Genomic DNA, 6,358 nt, shown 5'->3' with positions numbered 1-6,358 from the left:
CATCCACACTTGTCCACAAGTATATAAAGCACAGGTAACAGGATGATGTATCTGAACAAAGCTTGATATGAATGTGTATGAACAGCAATAAAATGTAGATTGATGTTGCAGTAACAGTTCCATCTGCAAGGTTAAGTAGTTAATATATAGGACACTGTAGTTAGAACAGTAGTGTGTATATAACTGTAGCTATTAGAAATGTACAGCATATGTATTTGTATTCAAAGGTGTTAATATCACTTTATTTACCCCACCCTCTAACCACCTATAACCCATTCCACGTGAAAATGGTATGTGCAATCACAATTACCACCCCTGGACGTCTGTCCTGTTGGGTCATATATATTTGCATGTCTGTTGATGCATCCGCCCTGTTCATACATCCACACCTGATGGCCTGTTGCCATCAATCAACCCTGCATGTTGTTGGACTGTGTATTACTGTTCAAATTATGCATGTGTTATGCACGATGTTCAATGGTGTGAATATCTGGGTGTTTGGTTAATGGGAATACTAATGCATGCTGTTACAACTAATTGTGAATGGTATTAAATGTCACTAACCCAAACTGTCATGACATAATGCAAAACATAGAACGACAGGGAAGGCGGGTTCCAGCGGACCCACCTCTCCCACCTCAGCTGGCGAGTGCACCTGGCACTAGTGCCGAGTCCGGACCCTCCTCCGGTGGCCCTCTGCCACCTGCGGGTGGAAGCGCTGCAGGGGATGGGGCTCGCCCCCCCTCTGCAAGTGTGGCCGGAGGAGATCCACCACTCACCCTCCGTAGCGTCCGGACTGTGGTGCGAGGGAGATTCGGGACTCTGTCCTCGAGCCCCTCGCCAGCTCGAGGCACGGGTGGCGCAACTAACGGGCATGCCCGTTGCCCGCCTACACAGCCCCAGCACAGCCCGTCCTGGGCAGTGAAGGAACAGTGGCAACTGCCTTTGGGTGGGGATGTGAGTTCCAGTCTTGCCATCTGTGAGCGCATGGGCTCTGGATATCCAAACCTCCATCCCGTCAATTGTGTAACCCCCACACGTGTCATACACCACCCCTGTATGCGTCTTGTTTGTCTTGTCTGTTAACCTACCCAACCTACCTCCCCAGCTGTACCGACTACCTTCACCTGACATACCACTCTCACCTAAAAAAAAAAAGGGCACTCTGTACCCACAAAAAAATTACGCCTCATACATAGCTGCCCATTCCGCACACATGTCTACTGGACATGGAACCTATCAATTCCAATTGGCTGTACAACAAGTATTATTGTTGTCCTGACACCTCTCTCAGGGGTGGAAGGTTTCAAATGTCACACCAAATTACATACATATGCACAGCTGTTGCTGCTGAAGAAATGGGCAGCTATGGGCCTTACCTACATCCCTCCTGCACATCCCAAGCTTGTTTCCCTACTGTCTTACCCTCTTTGTGACCCCTTTTTCACCACTTTCCTGTCTCCCCATTTTCTTTTCTTTCAAGGAAAATAGCGCGGGTGTGCGCAAGAGTAAGCACGTTTAAGTGGTTGTAAGCAGGTGTGCGCTTGTGTGCGCAGAGCTAACCGCCAGTGCGCATGCGTGAGCTCCGCGCAAACCAGCGCTAACCCGGTTACAACTGCTTAAAAGTGCCTTAGGCACTTTGATTGACAGGTCTTGTACTCGGTTCAAATGAAAAATAAAATCCCACTGTGAGTCCCGAACCCAGGACCTTGGCAATTATAGTCTGCATGACTTACTACTAAGCCATGACTCTTATATAGAAACATTGTGCTAAAGTAAATATATCATGTAACAGTAGGAATGAATGTAAAGGGAATATAGATGTGTAGTACACAAAGCATGACATTTAGAATCACAAACAAAACTGGTGGATTTCCATAATAGTAGTGTGTAAACAGAAACAGCCATGCTAGTTGGAAGCTAGTAGGTAATAATGTCACCATAGCACCTTGCAAGACACACACATACTCACAGCAGGATAAGCACTGCCCATACCCCACAACCTCTTACAGGAACACATCCGGACCAAGTAATAAAATATGTGGAGCAAAGGCCCAAAACCAGGGACACATTACAAATAAAGTTACAACAAACGCAGACAGTTCAGAAAGTAACAGGGTCTACACCTTGTGGGATGTTTGGAAGGGTATGCAGTCTGGAACTTGAATGTTTGTCACCATATTCTGACTTGAGCCCAGACTGACTTGCCAGATAAAGGTGTGCATGAGATATTGACCAAATTATGAGGCAGAAATGTGGACAGCCTGCAAATATCTGTACACATGACGGGTCCAACACCACCATATTTGAATAGTTAAGAACCTAGACATAGCAACAGTGAATGTCTTACAGGGATGCCCCACAGACCCCATGTGAAATGTACAAACAGTAGGCAGAAAGGTGTAACACATGCAATGGTAACTATGGAGTCCGGAAAGTATTCACCACTCGCATGGCAGAAAAAGTGTAGTAATACATATGCTCATGCTAACCCACAGTCACAACTGCAGCATACCAGACATTTTAATGGGTGTACCCCACTGATATGTACCATTCCATGAGGCACATAACTGATAAACCTGAAGGTCTCTGGGGCCTGCTTAGCAGCATACTCAAATACCCTAATAGATGTCAAGGCCCACACCATGGCCAGACCACACTGCATGCTGTAACACCCTAGCAGATATAGCAAGCATTCCAAGGTGTGAATGTACATGGAAAATAGGAAAGCTACAGCAGCACACTACAGTCAAGACACCTAGCAGGCATACAAGTAGTGACTGTAAAGGGCAACTATTGAAGACTTAGCAACAGAGTGCAAGCAAATGTGAAAGGAAAGCACACACACACACACACACATTAACAATAGTAGTAGTTGTAGTTGTCAGTGTACATACACAGTTAGTACAGGAAACTGGAGAAATGAATGGAGGAATGTTAATCTACAACACACCTGGAAATATGAGAGAGATACCAACCTTTACACTCACAGAACATTGTCCGCAGCATAACAGCATGGTCCCTGCCCTTAACATCTGAAAGGGCTACGCCTATCTCACACACCTTTTTATAGCACTGTTCTGAAATCACAGTGAGAACTGCAATCAGTACACAACTGGCTGCATGCAATTAGCAAATGCTGGCTAACAATTGGTGCAGAGGCCATCACATGGGCATATGCAGATACCTACAAAAGTATGCTGTACTCCATGTCCACGCATGCAATACTTTCATTGCACCCTGAGAAGGACGTGAGAGACAGACAGAGAGAGAGAGAGAGAGAGAGACAGAGAAACTGCAATTAAGCAGACAGAAACGAATTGTTCAGCAACAGCTACCTGAAAGCTGACAACTGGGAAGTGGAGCAGCAGGACAGAGAACCAGACAGCAGCAGCAGAAGCAGCTGTGACAAACACAGGTAATGTAAAGTAATACTATAAAGGTCTACATACTGTGAACCCTCCATATGTGTCATTGGTCTGTATCCATATGTATATGAAGATGTATAAAGGGCAGGAGACATACAGCAACTATCAGTGAAGGCTGTACATACATTTGTATGTGAGAGCATGTATGTGCACATATCAATGTTGTTTGATTGTAGGTTGTAGTGCCATGTACAAATTAGGTTACACAGCTATGTATGTTTAGCAGTATGTTAGTGTGTGTATACAGTATGGTAGACAAATATGTTGATATACCTGTCTAACATATGGATATGTATGTATGTCAACATATGTATGTGTATATATATATATGTATATATATATATATATATATATATATATATATATATATATATATATATATATATATGATATGCATATATGTATACATACATAGAGAGAGAGAGATGTAGGAATACATAGACAGATGTCGATAGAATATTGTACCAACATATCTATGTAATGCACACATGCAGATATAGATATATGTAGATACATATACATAGACAGACTGATCTGACTACCTACAGGTATGATTGTATATGATGACCTGCAACACAGCCTGTCCCACCCCCTCTGTCACTCACACCCCCTCTGTGCCCCCCCTCCACATCTATGGCAATATATGTACATCAATATATATGTGTATATGTATACGGACATATATATATATATATAGATATATCTATATACATATAGATATATCTATATACATATATATATATATATATATATAGAGAGAGAGAGAGAGAGATGTATATAAAGTCTGAGTGAGGCACATGTGTACAGATGTATTGCAACAGGTGCCTGGTGACAAAGGCATGGAGTGAACACCAGTGTCAAATCCGGAGTATCATACCACATTCCAGATCACCCACACCAGTAACCACCAGATATGTGATTGGCCGCCCACCACTGCATGTGTCAAGGGTGAGCAGGGTCAGAAATGTGTAGAATAGTGGTCCCAATGATAGTCACAGTGGCACACTATCCCTGGAATACCTGCACATGGTATGTGTCCGCAGACATGGTGAGTCAGGTATGGACATGTAGGTCGGTGTACCCCCCACACCACATAATGGATGCCATGGTATGGACCTCACATGACAGCAACAGATATGGAGAAGGACACAGTGACATGTACAACACTGTGACAACACACTCAAACACATTACCAATGCACAGTGACTGACAACACCACAGAGTACACATATGCTACCCACATAGAGGTTACCACTCCCAGATTTACATATGGAGGTCACACCCATGACAGATGTCCAACAACCATAGTAACACCTCCCACCATCCACAACCTACATGTCTGCTGTGTGTCGTCCGTGCCACTGCAATAGTGTGCACATGTGGAGGTAAGAGTTCCTACTCACAGATAAGACACACCCTGCAATAAACCACACAGTGTTAAGAAGCGAGACTCCCCATGAGTACATGTCACACATACCCCTGCTGAATGTTAGTCAGATAGGTAATATGCCATATGAGTCACCCTGTGTAACTGTGTGACAGCAGCAGTTACCATCACACCACATGTGTCACAATGGTCAGGGTAGCAGAACAGTACGCTGCTGTAGACACAGGGGCAATAGCATATTGTATAGTATTGTATTGTAATGTAATGTATTGTGTTGTATTGTATTGGTATGGTGAGGTGCCTCCTTCATGGAATGGAACCACTGCTGCTGTGCACCAGTGTACAGGTACATATCCTGTAGTCAGGCTAGTGTTACATAGCACTCCTATATGTGTGTTTAGCTCCTGTCAGAGGTTATGTAGCATGCAACTGGGGATACCATCAGGTCCCATCCATGTTGTGTATTTTGCTGTCCTGCGGGTGTCTCTCACCTGGACATCTGTGATGACGGGGAGGTTACAGTCAGCTGGGATAACTATGCCTTATTACAGGGGAGAGGGTGGGGTGACACCTGCACTGAACCTGTCCACCACAATGTTGTCGATATCTGTGGTGTCAGTGAAATATGTGTTGTGTACTACCTATGGGCATAGAGGATGGCTCCTGACCAGGTTGCTAACATAACTGAGGAAGGCCTCCTGGTCATCTGTAGTGTCACTCTTGATTTCCCTCTCAACGTTGCCCATGTAGTCAGTATGATGGGAAATAGATCCTTACCAGTGCTGCTCAGACATGCCCTCCCTTCAGTGAATGATGCTCTGTCTTGCAGTAGCTTCCATCTTCTGTAATACAATCTGTCTATGGCTGGGGTCCACCAGACAGGATGCTGTCCCTTTGTGGAGAGTGTCCTGGTCAGATATGGGATTGCATGATCCATGCATTCTTGGAGATGTCTGTAGAAAGCAATTGTGTAGGGGTCACCATTGTGGGTTGTATCTGCCACTGGCCCAGTGGGCTGTAAGGATACCATATCACTGTTACAAAGTGTAAAGTTTGTAGCTGTAATGTTATGCACTATAGTCATCTGTGCTGGTGGTGGAGGTGGGATATGTATATCCAGGGCAATCAGTGTGTGGTCAGCCCACAGTAGTTGCCGATGTAGGCCATACAGTACCTAGATACAAACCCCCAGAGTGAGGAGATGCTTCTGACCTGAATCGGTGTTCTGACTGCTGGTGTTTGGTAGTATGTCGTATGGCATCTGCCAGGTACTGTTGCACAGTTGCTGGCCGAGCACTGATACCTGGCCATCTACATGTGTATCCACCAATAGACAGACAGATGCTACATATGTGAGATATGTTGTATCATAACAGTCGAGTAGCATGTGTAGTATGTGTGCCAAAGTCTGCTGACATATATTGCTGATACCAGGTTATTTTCTTTCTCAGGTACATGGCCCACCCGTGGAACCCCACCTACTCCACAGCTGAGGATGAGGAGATACACCAGAGCCTGGTGCGGGACTATGCAATACTCTTTT

The sequence above is a fragment of the Protopterus annectens genome, chromosome 3.part0 (genome assembly GCF_019279795.1).
Source record: "Protopterus annectens isolate FY-2018-M chromosome 3.part0, PAN1.0, whole genome shotgun sequence".
Taxonomy (NCBI): domain Eukaryota; kingdom Metazoa; phylum Chordata; order Ceratodontiformes; family Protopteridae; genus Protopterus; species Protopterus annectens.
Note: the sequence above shows the minus strand (reverse complement) of the source record.